Source organism: Bombus flavifrons, chromosome 14 (assembly GCF_040668555.2).
Source record: "Bombus flavifrons isolate JBK064 chromosome 14, iyBomFlav1_principal, whole genome shotgun sequence".
NCBI lineage: Eukaryota > Metazoa > Arthropoda > Insecta > Hymenoptera > Apidae > Bombus > Bombus flavifrons.
The window spans coordinates 3621305-3638105 of record NC_138455.1 but is presented as its reverse complement, the minus strand read 5'-3'; the positions used below and the strand labels follow the sequence as shown (position 1 = coordinate 3638105).

Genomic DNA, 16801 nt, shown 5'->3' with positions numbered 1-16801 from the left:
AATTGTCCGTTTCCCCGATATTTCGTTTAATTTGTAATCTGTTGGTGTCGACACATCATGCAAATTGCTGGCATAACAACCGTATTCTCGACCGAAATCACGCAATAAGATTGTCGGTGGAACGGTGGTCGGCCTTTCGTGTCTCGCGTTTTCCAACGATGCGTGAGATAGAATTTTCAAGTATCACCGAGTAAAACGCGGTATCGTTGCTTTCTCCGCGATCATAGAACGGAAGAGAGCGTTGCAGCGCGGCGTTAGCCGGCTTTCCAGCCAGGAGACATATATACTTTTGTCGTGTTTCTCGCGGCACGAGAAAAAACACAAGCGAAACAAAGCTTTCAGACAAAACGCGGGAAAACGGTACTTTCCGCTGTTTCGTCCTCGTTTCTCTGGAAATCCCCTTTCTACGACGTATGCATACCGCGTACGCCGTTTTACATGTGAATTTAATAACGATATAAATTTTTTTGCCGTTCGTTCTTCTGTCTTTCGGCGTAAACGCGAACATAGCAACGTGTAAACGTCAAAAAATTCCAACCAGCCTGGATGGCCCGTTTCACAGCGACGGAATTGATTAACGGATGGGAAAACGGAATGGACACTCGTAATCTCGGGATTATGAGTTCCCGTGTTAAGTTTATTACACGAATGTTTCTGTTGTACAATTTATAGTTTTCGTAACATACCTACCGGATGAAATTTCGGATTATAGCGTGAACGTATATCGTTGATTTGTTACTTTCCGTGACAGATTAGAACGAAAGATGAAAAGTGTCATAACTTTTCCCGTCCGAAGTAATGGCTCGAGGATTTTTGCGGACAAAAATGAAAATATTCCAAAATTTGAAATACGAAATGTCTAATGAGAAACATACACACAGAAACTGAAACTTGGAACTTTCTTCCAAATGTCAACGCATTGTGAGACAATTCCGCCAGAAATTTTACACCGATGGCATCTATTAGGTTGTCCGAAAAGTTTTTTTTGTTTTATAAGGAAATAATAGACGCACAATGTTTTTTGTTTTATATCAGTTTATTGAATTGTGTACGAACATAATAATAGAAATAGAATGAAATGAATCATATCTAATTCAATAAAATAATATAAAACAAATTGTTGTTCATCTATTATCATCTTATGAAACGAAAGAAACTTTTCGGACAACTTAATAACAAGCAAACTTTCGGTACGTACGGTTTCGTTGTTTTCCTTGTTCGTTCGTTGGTTTCGTTCGTAAAACGCAAAATTTCTCTCTCTTTTCCCGAACGTATTGTCACCGGATATTTTTCATAAGAACGCTCGTCCGTGACGAATGTTTCGCGTTGCGTGTCCGAGCGATTGTAGCCGACCGGCCATCTCAATTTAGCACACGGTTCGTGACTCATTCCGCGTGGCACACGCGCCGCATTCCAACTTTACACACAGCTGCGCCGCACGCCGCAAATAAGTTTCGAAAGTGCTTTGATCAATTGTCACCGCGTAATCATGCATTCTTCTCGTTAGCCAGATCATGGCCCGAACAATCGAGGCTTTAAACGACAGATTCGTTTTAACTGAATCGTGTTTTTTCTGAATCCGACCAAAACATCGTCCACCTGGCAAGATATACCTATTCATCGTTTGAATCGAAGGAAATTAAAAGAATTTGTAAAAAGGAATTTGATCAATTTTTCATATCTATGGTTCTATGATATAATCATTTTTAATATAATTAAAAATTAATATAATTCATTAAATATTATATTATATTATATAATAAAATTAATATAATTCTATAGTATCTAATAGCACGGGACGACCGAAGGTACGTTTTTCTATTTGCCAATGATACGTAGGTGTTAAAGTAAAAATATTATTCTCTGGAATTTCTATCCATCAAAATTTACTTCTTTCCTTATTTGGAAATATCAAATTATCGCACATATTGCATCAATCTTATTTAAATTTCTCCTCGCTTGAACAACAAAATTTCGAAATTTCAGTCACAAGAAAGCAACTTAAATCTGAATTGATTCTGCTCTATACGTTGCTTTTAAAACCTTATCCTCTATTATTTCTCAATGTTTACGTTCACCGTCCCTTGCGTATCTCCCTTTTGTCCACTATCAAAATTGCTTTTCTCGAGGCACAATATATACATATATATTATATATTCACAGTAGCTGAACTACAAATACGGGAATCGAGTTCGGTAACAACTAACTAATTAATCTCTCGCAGTTTGCGTGATTTAATTAACGTGTACTAACGTGAAATTCGTCTACCCTTAGCTATGTCGCAAGTTACATCGGATTGAATTTCGACAATTTCATATCGGAACGATTAAGAGAAGTAATATTAGTTTCTGGAAAATTCATATTTGTGCGGGACAATCGGATTGATGCACACACCGCTCGACAACAATGCTCAGCTGAATGTCGATTAATAATCGCGTCGATTTTCAGACCAATCCATTCAATCCTGTGTTAATAAGTAAGAAAACTTATTGATTGTATTGTGAAACCGATAATGTCAATGTACATGCTTAACACATCAACAAAATTTATGCCTACAAACGATACAAATATCCGGAAAGTTTTTCGATGGAAATAGAATTATCCCCGTTTTTGTTTTAATCGAGCAAGAATCAGATCTGACAAATGAAAAAAAGGGAAGAATACACAAATTGCAAAAATGAAATTTTTAGTCAACGAAGGAGGGAAGGGCAGAAAAAGGACACAACGTCTTTTCATATTTAACTACCGTCGAGTTTGTATTTTTCGTATTTTTCAATCGACAAGGTAAACGTGTGTCTTTGTTTCTATCTTGGACAAAATTTCGAAAATATCGTACTACAATCCCCTGGACTTTGTTTGAAGGAAAAATTCGCGAGCCGGGAGGCAAATGTTTAAAATACAAGTTAACCGTCTGTTGCGTAATATCCCACAGTTGCACTGTTGGCTCAGTGGTATCAGAGTTTAACTGCAGAATTCCGGAAGCCTTAGAAACTTGAGGAACTCCCGGAGAACCTTAGAAATTACACGTCACTGTCCTAAAATAATTCTAAGGTCCGTTTCAAAATCGTACTGCTGAAAACGATTACGATTTCGTGTAATTTCGTCAATATCAAATTGTGCTCCGTGCCGGTTATTTCACTTCGATTCGCTTAGCTCTAATCCGATAAAAATAAAGTTATTCCTGTTTAATTGAATATCGAATCCTACGATCTTATAATCTTATAACGATCTATTTTAACATTATTACTTTAAGTAATGTACTTCGATGAAGTATCGGTTTTAAAAGGTGATAGATAAGGTGATAGAATAAAATCGTCTGGAATCGCACGAAAATCTTTGACAAGAATTTCGGCGTCGCGATTTACATTCATTACCATCTTACACGTTTCTTATTTTTCGCGCTTTCTTAATATTTCGTTCTCATCGTTCATTCTATTTCAAAATAACTCGCTTAGATATTCACGTTGCTTCAAAACTATTATCCAATAAATATTTCATATGAAATTCTCTTTAACAACGTTGTACTATAATATTTAAATGAGTCATCTATCGAAATCATAATATTTAAAAAAGCGTCATAGGATCCATTTTTCAGCTGCAATTGTGACTCGAATGCAAATAGTTTACCAATATTCGATTAATATTTATGTTACAAATATTATCTACCGCGGAATGTGTATCAGAATCAGAAGTTACAAAATCGATGTTTCATTTTACATTAGCATAAGCAATAACTGATATATTTCAATTAATAATATGATCGATTTTCGTTCGCGATTCATCAAATTACTAATTCACGCATACCGCGAACCACCAAATTCAATTCTTCGCTTTCAATTTATTCCAACAGTGTATATACTCTAATTTTTCCATGAATTTAAATCTATTTTAATAACATTTTAATTTATTATTGTAAATCGTTCAAAACATTTGTCCGATATCGGTTTAGATTGCTAAACGTTAATGGATCGCCGGAATATATTTGATACTCGATATCTTTCGATTTCAACTATCATCTGAATAGATTTTTGGAAATTACCAAATTCGACCAGCTGTATACCTTAGCCCAGTGTTCCATGAATATTTATAAGTTCGTGCAAAGCATAAACACATGTTAATTAATTATACGTGGTCGGGTAGGCGATCTCGATGTTCCGCCGCGGTTGTATTAGCGAAACGCGGAGAAAACACATTATGTGGAAAGTTGGAAAATGTTCGCTTGGAAATTTCTGGCGAGCTTGTATTTGTCGCCGCGAGATTGAAGCGTTTCCGCGACGATTCTTCGGTGTACCGGCTATTTACGAGCGAACTTTCAAGTTCAGAAAAAGCGAAACAACCGTAGCGCACGATCGTACTTTCGGACAAAAAGCTTGCTGCCTCGTTGGAGTGTCGTTTTGATAGCGAAAAGGAATTTATAGGTCAGACAGGATTATTTCACGATAAATCGTTTCGCGATAACGCGATGAAAATATAATGTTTAGCGGTAAATTATTGTGCTACTGCGCTTTATGTGAGTAAGCTATTCAGGATTGCTATCGCATTGCTATTGGCAAATTAAAAAGAATAAAGAATAATGGACTGATGTTTGAAGAATGAAAGACAAATTGCAACATAATTGAGAAGAGTTGCCTCTCTCTTCTTTTCTTTTTTCTGCCTGCGTGAAAAATCCCATCAATTTTAATAGATTAAAGTTTTCAAACTTATTTGCAAGTTATATTAAAAGTTATTTCGTTTACATACATAGATTATTGCGTATCAGTTATAATGAACAGGCGGCGTTCACGCCTGGCGTTAGCATAAAATATCTCTTTTCTCCCTTTCGACACCTTCCATTTGTTTTCTGAAATCTCCCATCGTGTCTAGCCCTCGTACACACATATTGTTTTATGTATTTTTCTTCTTCACATTCTCCAGACGTATTCGCTCATTTATCAAGCGTCATTTGTTATCGCTTAATTACTTTTCATCGACTCGATATAATTTCACTGCGTTGACAATTTCTAAAATCTGACGTAGCGAGATAGAGAGAGATGCATGCTTGATACGTGAAACATGACGAATGAAACGAGGACTGGCAGGAGTAAAACCGTAAAACAAACTCGAAGAAAAAGATAGTGAAAGAACAAGCGAGTATGAATATTTGAAGAGCGATGCGTACCAGTTCGAAGGCGTGAGCGAGAGACCGGAAAAAAATGATACGAAGGAAAAAATGCGCGTATAGGAGATGAGGGGAAATGAAAGAATGCGTGGTTCGTGGGATACTTCCGGTACGATTTACAACCCCATTTCGCTTGCAGGAAGGCACTCGTTTCATTGAATTTGCAACGCGTTAACGCATAGATAAAAACTGCAATGACTTTTAGAAGAATGCACTTCACGATCGATAAAACGATAATAGACGCATGATACGTTTCGTGTGTTTTGTATGATTTAAACAAACGAATTCCATATCCATCCGTTAATTACTATTTTAATCTCTAAGAAGAAAAATTTTTATTTCGTGAATTGAATCTTATTCTTAATTAAAAAGAAACATAGCTTTTTTTTATCTTAGTCTGTATCTGACACACTATTTTACAATTTCCCTTCTTTTCTCTTTGACGGCGGGAATATGAAACGTAAAAAGATTAATTTGTACGTTATTATGTTATATTATATCGTACCTTACAATTTTTGTACAATTTTTATTTAATTTCGACGATAAATTATTTCGTTTATCTTTCTCTCGTTTTTCCTTCTCTAGAACAGTTTCCGTTATCATATTTTAATATTTTTAAATATCGTATTTCTGCTTTTGTAAATAATAGGGCTCACAATATAGCGCCGAATCAAATAACGATTTTTATCACTGTATTGATCAAATATAATGTAACGAAAGGAATTTTTTCATCGTCAGAAAAATAGACACAGCGATACGAACCTATTAAAAACTGATTTCTGGCTGAAAAAAGACCCGCATTTTCACATGAATTCATGATAGTCGACGCGAGCGGTTAGAAATTTACCGAATGGCATAAGTAAAAAATCCAATGATAAAAAGGTCACTGTTACCATCCATTTAGATTTACATATTCGAACTAGAAAGGAAATGGTGGAATAAACCAATTTCATTTTTAAAAAGGTTCGACCGACTTATTTTCGCAACGCTGTGATCTTGTTTATTTCTACGTCGTGCAAACATATGACTCACCGAACTAACGGGCTACTATGTAACCGATTCGTGCTGTTACGAAATCATTTGGCTCGTAATTTGTCACTAAGATACATAAGTATGTACATCAATTAAATTGTTTTGCAATTTTCGATAAACTAGACCATGTTCAGGTAAAAACGTTGATCTAATAATAACTCCTGCGCAATATTAAAACATCTAGATACTTCACTCTACATTTCGAAACTAGTATTCCGTTGAAGATTGAATTCTTCTTCAATTACCGTTTGTAACACAATTTTAATATCCTTATTTCTATCGAAAAACGAAAATTTGCTCTACGATATGCAGATTACATTACAATTGCTTGCGATCGATTACAATTTGAAAATCAATCACGTGCCGTAAGAAAATGGCTCTACAGAGAAAAGATTTAGGAAATGCCTTGAGAGTGCAACGTTTTTACAAGAAGTTTGTATCCTACATATTTTTATCTTGTATTCGCTCTTCCTTCCATCCTTCCCGCAGATATAAAAGTCTACAAGCTCCCTCTGCTGAGAATTCGCATATTGCTCCCGGCGGAGCCACAGTTTTATTTGCATAACCGAAAAATAATATCCGCGCAGAATGCATTGAATGATAATTTCGAAGATAGCGACGTTGCCTCCATTAATTCTCCGCGCAATATAAAACCCTGCAGCGCTAACACTGCATAGATAATATTCAGAGAAGGAAAAAAGATGGTAAAAGGTGGTTGGAAGTTCGAATAACGAGATAAGGATATTCTAGTTCAAGATGTTTTATCATAAGGAACGGAAGAGTTTTATAAACAGGTCAGGAAGACACCTTCTACCAGTAGTGAAAAATCTAGGCTATGATATTTTCAATCTCTGCGTGTATTCTATACATAATATCGTTCAAAATATTGACAAGAGATATCGACAAAGCTAAATGATTTGTCAAATCGATTATTCATGCGTCCATTTCCGTCGACTCTAAACATTTCTGACGCGCGGAATATTTAATAGATTTGGGAAATCCAATCCAATAACAACTGAATTCTGACATTTAGCGCAAAAAAATAGTTTACTTACGATGGATGGATATTGAAATTCTTGTAATCCCATTTAATAATTTTTCTAACCGCATGAAGATATTTTTGGATCGCTGAAAATATAATATAATCCCAATTCAATTATTAAATAATAAATGTTGTAATTACAGTTTGCAAATATTTCCTAATGAATACAGACCAAATACCTTCCGTACTCTAAATTGCCAAGATCGTCACGATCTTATAACGATTTATATAAAATAACCTGGCCATCTTTGGCAAAACCAGTGGAACGAACGCGTAGTCGTCGATGTATCTTCGAAGACGCAGCCCTCGAAAAGCGGCTATTCTCTGTTTGCCACATTCAAGGAGACTACAGAGTGCGGCCTAAAATTACCAACGGACTGAAAGATATTTATGGTCACCGGTACCTAAAATTATTGTGGCTTGGGAAATTCTAACCGATACTAGGTGCAACCAGTGCTGTGGCCTGCGATACACGCGGCCAGGTGTACGCACACAACCTAGCCTGTCTGTGTGTGTAGTTGGACGCGCATTCGCGGACAGACCTGGCCTATGTGAACGTACGCGCATGTTACGTGTGTCGTGAACCGATTTGCTAAATCCATTCGCCAGTTCCGCGTGTAATGGACATTATACAGTCACGTGTGACTGATGAGCCAACATGGGGATCCGGAATCGTCGGGAATCAGAGAACTGGAGGAGTTTCAAAATTTCCGAATCCGCGCATTACATTCAACGCGTTCTGATGAACTTTGTCTATTGTTAACATAAATCGGCTGGATTCCTTACAGCCTCCACGGATGGGGATGACGAGGCAGAAATTATTTGACCGCGTGTTGGGCTTCTTCGGCTGTTGCTATTATTGCGCGATCATCGTCATAAATCATTGCATTCCAAGCGAAACACTTGCCTCTTAATGTACCATTTTCCTTTAATCTTCCCTTTCCTTTTCTCATTTTTGTTTCAAACGTATTCTATTTTTCTTCCTCTTTCTTTTCGAAAAGTAGATCGTTCGAAGATTAAAAATCATCATAGGAAATATGTATGTGTTTCTCTTTTGCAATATCGAGCGTAGCGTATAATATTTCAATTCTGTCGTATGAGAGTGCTCGATTCGAGCGTGATTCTAATTTTCGATAACAGTACTATCTTGACTCGTTTCTATTCAATCGGTAATCGGTTATCTTTTCCCGAATTTTATCACACAATTTATATAATGTTATTGTAGATTTATAACGTAACAGTTCACTTGGCACGAGTTAAAAGAAATTACGTACAATCAGTATTTAAATATATCCATCTAAATTCCATTTAATTATTCCTATTACGTAAAAATATCAATTTGCATAACGAGACAACTAACAACATTGATTTGAAGAACAGATCGCCAAATCTGTCGATTTTACTATTCATATGTTCAAATTAGAGTAAATGTACAAATGCACGAACGCATGAATTAGGTGTCGCCTCGTGCAATTATGCGAGAATGCAGCCGCACGTTGTTGCCTAATATACTTTGCAAGTGATAAGCACGGCAAACGTAGCGAATTCACATTTCTGGCGGTTCTTTGACTGATTAGCGATGGAGCATACAGAAACGAAGCTTACTGCTTCGATGATAGAATGCGATGTTTAATTACCTTATCACCTATCTACGTAAGCTGTGGATCTGCCTTTAACGCATTGCGTGGATTAAATGACGCGTTCAATTTGGCGAGTGGGTGTGTGTTCTGCGATGAAGAACTTGTGATATTTTCATAGATGCCGGCAAAAGGCGTCGCTTCAGAAAATAAGTAATAAAGGAATATTTATCAAACGAAACGCGCTAGATTTTCTACGCGATATTTGGAACGTTACGCGTTCTTCGTTGCTAGCGAATTTGAACTTATCTACCGAATAACAGTGATTCATTATTTATAGAAGGATCAGAATTTATCTCATCGATTAGGAAAATGTTTTGATAGAACGTTGGAAATCCTGTTACGGAATTCGTATAGATGCAAGCGAGAAATCCGCATGAAAGCTGTTAAACACGGTTGAAGTTACTCATTATTAATTCGATGAATATGCCACGGCAATTATTTAAATGACACCGCTCGGACAGTTGACTCGACAACGAGCGACACTGCCAACGTCGCCTGTCACTCAATTAGGTAAATTTCTGATACATTACTACAATTTGAAAAGTATTTAAGTCTCGTTTCCTGTCACCAGAAGCCACGATAATATTCCATCTTATGTAATAGTTTTTAAATAATTATAGTTAACAACGCAGGCGTTGTAACTTAAAAAAAGAGATGCTGGTTCTGGATCTATTTGAAGTTTCGTAGCAAAAATTTCGTTCCCGAAATTTTTCCCCGAGGATTTTTTTCTCCCCAATTGATAAAACAAGAAGAATACGTTTGAATAAAGAATCATTTAAATATCTGAAACGTTCGGATCGTTTCATCAAGCAACGAAGCGCGAGCAAGAATTTTCTATATGACAAACGTGACAAACGACCGCAATTCGAGCGGCCGGCAAACAAAATTATTCGATTTAAACAACCGATTCTCTGTCACCGAATCACACCGAAAATCGTTCCACGGAAGGGCAGAGTGAATTTTTTATTTTTTCAAATCCGTTTTGTTCAGCATCGCTGCTTCGCCATATCCTACGGGTGTAAAATTATATTTGCTCCCGGACCGGGCATCCGGCAAGCCTGGTAAAAATTTCAGTCTGGCTATACCTATCGGCCGCCAAACGCGATAATGTTGCATCGAAATCATGCGTACACTTTGACAAGACCTGTATAATGACGTTACTAGCGATATCGATCGGATGCAAACTGTTAGAGTATCGCATAAGCAACTGAACGAGATTTTGTCACGGTTCGTGAGAAACAAACGTGCTTTGTCTCGCGTTGTATTATCGGTTTGTTCGAAAAGCTAATAACAAAATTGCCTCAAAGATAATGTACCTTCCTGGGATTTATATCTTTCGTGTTTCGTTTTATTTGTTTATCGTTATACCATTTTCAGTATTTCGATAAATATGACCTACTTTTGCAGCAATCGTTACAGTATTTCGTGCAGCAAGTTATATAAGATTCCGTGAAGAGTAATAATTACGAAGAATAGATTGATTCTTACGGAAGAATAATTTTCACGAGATCAAGCTTTCTAACTGTCAACCTCTTAGAAGCTTCGAAAAATCTAATTTCGCCTTTCGTCACGTGAGCAATGTGACAGATTCGGTGAGAGTTACTAAAAAAAATCAGTTTCACCCTACGAGTCTACCAACGAGACGAAACACGTTGCTCATCCAGTGTTGGCAACTTCAACATTGCCCGCTGACGCCTCGAGCGTGAAGAAAAAAAAATAAGGCAAAAGGAGAAGGAAAAAGAAACTACAGAGAAAAGACGAAGATGAGCAAGCAAAGAAGAAACGAGCACGACGCGGCGTCTAACAGCTTCCCAGAGACATTTAAAAGCAAGAGCGAGGCAGCATCTGCAATTCTCACGTGTCGGGAAAGTTGTCAGCCAACCAGTTGCGCACATTCTCACTGCACTTCATCCAGGCCTGCTACGGCTGCTGGGTCAAGGTAAAACTTTACGAAAGGAAACTTAGAGGCGCCTTTGAAAAGGGGTAGGGTAAGTTTGTCAGGGAAGTTGCGCAGAAATGTTCGCAGCTTTTCTTAAGATCCCCGCGGAGAATAAACGGAAATCTTTTCTTCTTTGGCTAAACGCGAAATCTCTCGCGGTTATTTTCTGGATACAATGAAATCCACTTTTCGGATGACCGTTTTCTACTCGCCACTGTTTGCCTCTCGAATTGTTAAAATTTACAATTTATGGGGTCTAAGACATCTCTGATCGTTATTTTTTAAATGATTCTTTCTGACCTGTTCCTTTCCTAAGCGATGGATGAAGTTCGTAAAGAAATTTAAAAAGGTCTGCAAAGTAAGGTATCTCGTCTTGCGTGCTTCGTCCACTTTCTATCGAAATTAATTTAATAATCTTATTTTAAAATAAAAGATTACTTTCGCTGTTCGCGTTATTTTAAACTAACAATTATCTGCCCTTCTATCGAGCATTGTGCAATATTTCATTTTGGAAAAATAAAGATGGAAAAAGGTGGTACTAAATAATACAGAGTTAACATTTTAATACCGAAATTTAAACAGTTCCTCGCACCCGGCATGGGACCAGCGATACCGGTAAAGAGCAGTGCAATTTATGAAATTATTTGTCGTGCCGTACGCGAAACCTATACCGTTATTAAAACTGGAAAACAGCAATTTTCTGCTGGTAACATTTTAAGGGATTTTTACGCGTGAACGGTAAAAAAAAATGTCGGTGGTATTAAACTGACGATCAATGGCAACATAAACCTGCCTTATACTGTTAATTTGCGCTGCCGGTGAACCTTGTATTTTAACCCTCTGCACGAACAGCCTGTCGCGTACCGAAAATAAATCATCGTTCTCTAAATAGATATAATTCACCGGCCCAATCGTCCCTATCCTTATTTACTATGATTTATTAATAGCTCAATTTGTCCAATCTTTCATATACGCGATAATATACCTTGAGTGACTTTTAATCAAAACTGTCGATGTGATTGGTAAGATTTTACAAATCATAGATAGCATAAATAATTACAAATTTGTTAGAAATATTTATCGCTGAAGAAACAATGCACTGATTGCACTAAGAAGAAAGTTACAATTTTTGACAGGTGCCTGGGCAACTCTATGTTTTCTACAGTCATGTGAATATTTAATCGGCCGATAAACTATACGAATTACCATTCGTCTTTCTACTCTTGCTTGCTTTTCGATGAACTAGAGGACAAATTCATGATAACATCAACACGTACATTTACGATTACGTTTGCCTATTTATCTGGACAACCAGGTCTGTTTCGATCGCAGCAAGCGAATATTGCATACGCCGGGAGATTTCATAACGTAATGATCGTCACTTTTTCTAGATTTTTAGACAATTATCGCGGTATCCAAACGCACGATGGGACTGGAGGAGCGAAAATAATTAAATTCGCGCAATACTTGAAACTGTAAAAAGCATGCAAACTAGTCTCGACAAACTGTCTCCTTTGAATCGTAGCGGCACGCCTCGCTAAAGCATGGAGTTGCAAAACAACGAAAGCGTTCATACAACTTCCAACTGCGACGGGTAAACTCTTAACGAGTAAAATATCGTCGTACAACGATAGAAAACTCTAGTGTTGTCCACATTTTTAACGAGTTATGTTATGCGTTAGGTGAGAACCGGATAATTTGAAATGGCTATGAGTTTCGACTTCGACTCTGATCGTCATACGTTTTATAATGAAACGAAACGAAAAATAAAACGACGAATAAAATCATTCACCGATAGAAAAATCATTAAACTCATCTAGCCTTAGAGATGCGATCGATCACAAATTTCAGGTCGCTTGCACCAAAAATTAGCCGAAAGTATTAGCGATAGTCAACGAATAGGGAAAAGGCAGTTCCAGTGGCTGCGATATAAAAACGAGGCAACAATATCGATACGAACGAACGATAAATTCGAGCAATCGAGTCGGCTCAGTATCAACAAGTCACGAACACACGTGGGCGTTTACAAAAGCAAAAATTAAATGAACGAATTATAAAAATTTACGAGTCCACAAGAACGGTCAATCAACGTTCGTTCTTTCCGCGGAAACGCGGCTACCCTCTCGCAAAATGACACACGACGTATTTGTTTTTTCAACGGCGGTGTGGCAATGTTCCCGAGTTGAATAATGGCCAGGGAAAATTCATTGAAGACGAACCGGTGCAATTAGTTTTTCCGCACGCAGAAGAATGCGGCGGTTACCAATCCGTCGTCGGAGAATTTAATTTTGTTACGCATAGAAAGGAATGCTGTCCACCCCCTTTTCCACCGTCGATGCTAGCCATCCTCGTAGATACGGCGAGCAGGGCTCACAGAGAAAACCCAAACGCGACTGCCATTTAAAAATAGAATCTGAAAATTAAATGGGCCGTCGATCGATCGAATCTTCCTTTCTACATATTTCCCTACCGATCCGGCTTCTATCTCAGGCCATATTTTTACAGCGAATTTTTCCTGCCAACGTTGTACCGCGTATCAGCGAATGTTTTCCAAGTTGGAACTTGCAGCGCAAAATATCAAAATATTCCTGTAAAAATGGTAACAACGGACTGGTATCGAAGGTGAAACGATTGTTCGAAACGCGAGCCGTACATAGTGGTTTTCCTGAGGAATATCGGTCGGCCCCGTTCGATCGACGATTAAATTGATATCTTCGATTTTATTTGCGTTTCGTTTGTGATAATAGCGATTTGTATAGATAAGGTGTATATACTCCTCTGGCGGGGTTATTTCACGATCAAACAACGAAGCTTCTACAAAGAAGCAATCGAAAAACTCGTGGAAATATCGATAATCGTGTAAATATAACATGGCGATATCTAATACGGTAAAAACGCAACAACTTCTCCGCTCGATTCAATAAAAGAACGAACGAAGATCGAGTGGTTACTGTACACGACAGCCTGCAGTGATTTTCATAGAATAAAAATAACAGTGGAACGGCTAAACCTGCAATCTGTTCGCCAGAGGGCAAAGGGCCTAAAACTTTATCCTCCAATAATTTCCCCTACTTCCGAACGATCTTTCAAGTGAAAACCCACTTTCCACTCCCTTTTCTTCGACTACCGTGGTACATGGTCCTTCGGGTCTCCCTGCCTACTCAGCTGCGCTGCGGTCAGTTTCAGTCGAAAAGAAGTTGTCCCTCGAAAGAGTCCCGTAGAAAGGAACTCCATTTTCTCCCGGTACGAAGGGAACGAGTGCAAGGAACCTCATGGAACGGCACAAGCCAGGACTCGAGCACCAACGGACGCTATTCAGCCGTAACAAAAGGCAATCACCATAGAAGTGGTGGAACTGGAAGCAGCAGCCGTCATAAGTTATCGGAATCGCGTCGATATTTCGTCGAGAATTTCGAAGGGAACGAGTTGCCGCAGGATGGCCGACCTTCCTGTCCGTATGCTCTTTCTCTCCCTCACTCACTCTCTCACTCTCTCTCTCTCTATCTATCTATTTATCTATCTATCTATTTCTCTCTTTCTCCTTTTTTCTCGTTCCTCTTTCTCTCCCCTTCTAAACACGATCTTAAGGATTCTCGTTCATGAAAGTGATTTCTCGGGTGTCACCGACCCATTCAACCTGGTCGAGGCGTTTTCGATAACTGATACACTTCTGAGCACTTTTTAACGAGACTTTCTCGGGCTCTGAGAGTTGTTCGAGAACAGTTTCACTTCGAACGGGCGAATTTGCGCTCGCCATTTCAGCCGTGCTCGTGTTTCTTCATATTCTTCATTCGTTAACGCTTTAGTCATTAGCGGCGGGTGCAAAGAATCAGCTGATTACGAGTGGGAAATAGTTTTCCAGCGTTCCTCGAAATTGAATTCCGAATCAGTAAGTAATTTCCGAGTTCTTGGGCCGTGGTTCTGTTTTTAATGAACTTTGTTAGGACGGGTAAATATCTTTTTCAGTATATCGTTGCAGGAAAGAGAAGAGAAATGCAGCGAGAACAGGAAGAATTACGGAAGTTTTCTCGGTGCTCATTGATTAAAGAGTCGAAGAGCCAGGAGAAAAGGAGTCTGAGATGAGACTGCGTTTCTGACTTCCTTTTTTTATTAAATATTTAAGCTTCGCTTTTTTCGAATCGTTTCGTACGTTCTTCGTGAATTTCGACTAGAACCTCTGAGTAATTAAACTGTCCCTTTCCTTCCCCTTTCGCTTCTTTCAAAGACATTAATAACAAGCAGCAAACAGTACGAATTTTTCAATTAAAACGAACTTTCTTCGTTATTAAATTATTGTTCTATTATGCAATTAAATCCTATCCTTTACCAATGTCTCGAATGGAGTAATTCAAGTAGAAATGGATGCTTCTGTCAAATACTTAAATTAGATAGCCAAAAGTCTACGAAGAGATAAGACGTGCCTCCGATATTTCGCATCGTTCATATTTCGTTATAAATTTTCTCTCGATAAACGTTACAAACTTTATCAGAGAAAAAATTAATTAATTGTACGCTCTCGAATCTGTCTGGCCTCTTCTGCCTGAGCCAGCCGACTCGAGTTACTCGTTTAAATTCCAAACAAGCTAGACACGGTGTGTCGCAACAGCGTACTCTGTGCTTGCTAATAGCGCGCCTCTTTCGGCGTTCAATCTTCAAAGTCCTCCGTTCGATTTCTTAAAGCACTCGAGAACGCTCGATAAAGCGCTGGCTGTGTCGCGCTATTCCTCCACTAATCGACTATTGCGAATAATAAACGGCATCTTTGACGATCTCACTGAGAGCGTGGCTTAAATCAACATCATCAGACGCGAGTAGATCGGATGTAATTGCTCCGGATACGATTTAATGGTCCACTCGATACTTCCACCCTATAATCGGTCCATCGTACGACCTGGCTGTCTCGATAAAAAGTCATCTTCCCTCCCTCTCCTTCTTTCCAGCCTCCTACACAACTAGATCGTTACAACTTCCAGCTGACTTTTCGCTTTTTAACCCAAGGATGCGCGACGCGACGACCAAATCACTTTGGAAGGAGGACTGGCTCATGAAAATTGAGAATACAATTTGTAAGGCGCTCGACGATGAATATTAAGTCGATCCGATACAAGTCGATCCTCTCTTGCCTAGTTCGATGCGTTAGAATAATCACGGGTTTTCTCGGGGCAGACATCAGATTACGATCGTTTCCACGGCGACGTTCTTCGCGGTCATGGAGAGACGATTCCGCCGATTGAATCGGGAATTACACGTCGCCCAATATAGTTATACGAGGTTTATTAACGTTTATCGGTTACGCGGGCATCGTTGTCGCGCGATCGACGCGAATAATCGCTAATATGCGTATTCAGCCGTGTTGCAATCCATGGCCGAGAGATAAAGTCGAAATTGTTTCGCCGATTAGAGCGAAGATTAGGCTAACGGGGTTTCCACTGTGGCAGATATAGTTACGTTTACGTTATAAAATGGCACAATTGGAATTTACGTTCGTTACATTTCAAATTAGAAAATTTTGGTACGTTTGAATAATTCAAATCTATTCTTTCAAGAAATTCCATGGCTACGGCAATACGTTTTCATCCTATATACGTATTTATGGTTTTCACGTTGAGAGGAATGTCCAAGGAAATACATAATCATAGTATGATTCAAACTTGAAATTACCTGGAAATTCGTTGCGAATTTAGGACGACTAGAACAGATAACTGAAAATTGGGTCCGACAGGAATTCCAAGGCAACATTATGGAATGGAATAGCAACTTTTTAGCGCGATAATGACTTTCCGGTAAATTAGAATCGATAAGCCACATCGGTATACCATTTCTAGATCCCGCTAACGATCTTTTTGCAAGCGTCGGCGTTGAACGGAGGCAAACATACGCGACAAAAACCCGATGGAGGTCACCTAGTCAAACGTCCCTTTTTATCCTCTGGCTTGTACAAAAATCTCCCCATTCGTTTCGCGGCCGGACAATGATTCCATGCGATTATT

At 38.5% G+C, this 16801-nt stretch overlaps 1 protein-coding gene across 5 annotated transcripts in view; it reads right to left on the bottom strand.

The window, feature by feature from the left end:
- Positions 1–16801, bottom strand: part of LOC138186635 (uncharacterized) — a 246228-nt gene that overhangs the window by 146113 nt on the left and 83314 nt on the right. The window contains exon 1 of one of the 5 annotated variants that reach the window (XM_069126691.1): positions 7246–7290. The exons of the other annotated variants lie outside the window; for them this stretch is intronic. The gene's annotated coding sequence lies outside the window, so the exon portion shown is untranslated. Of the gene's footprint in view, positions 1–7245; positions 7291–16801 lie in introns of those variants that run through there. 5 annotated transcript variants of the gene reach the window in all.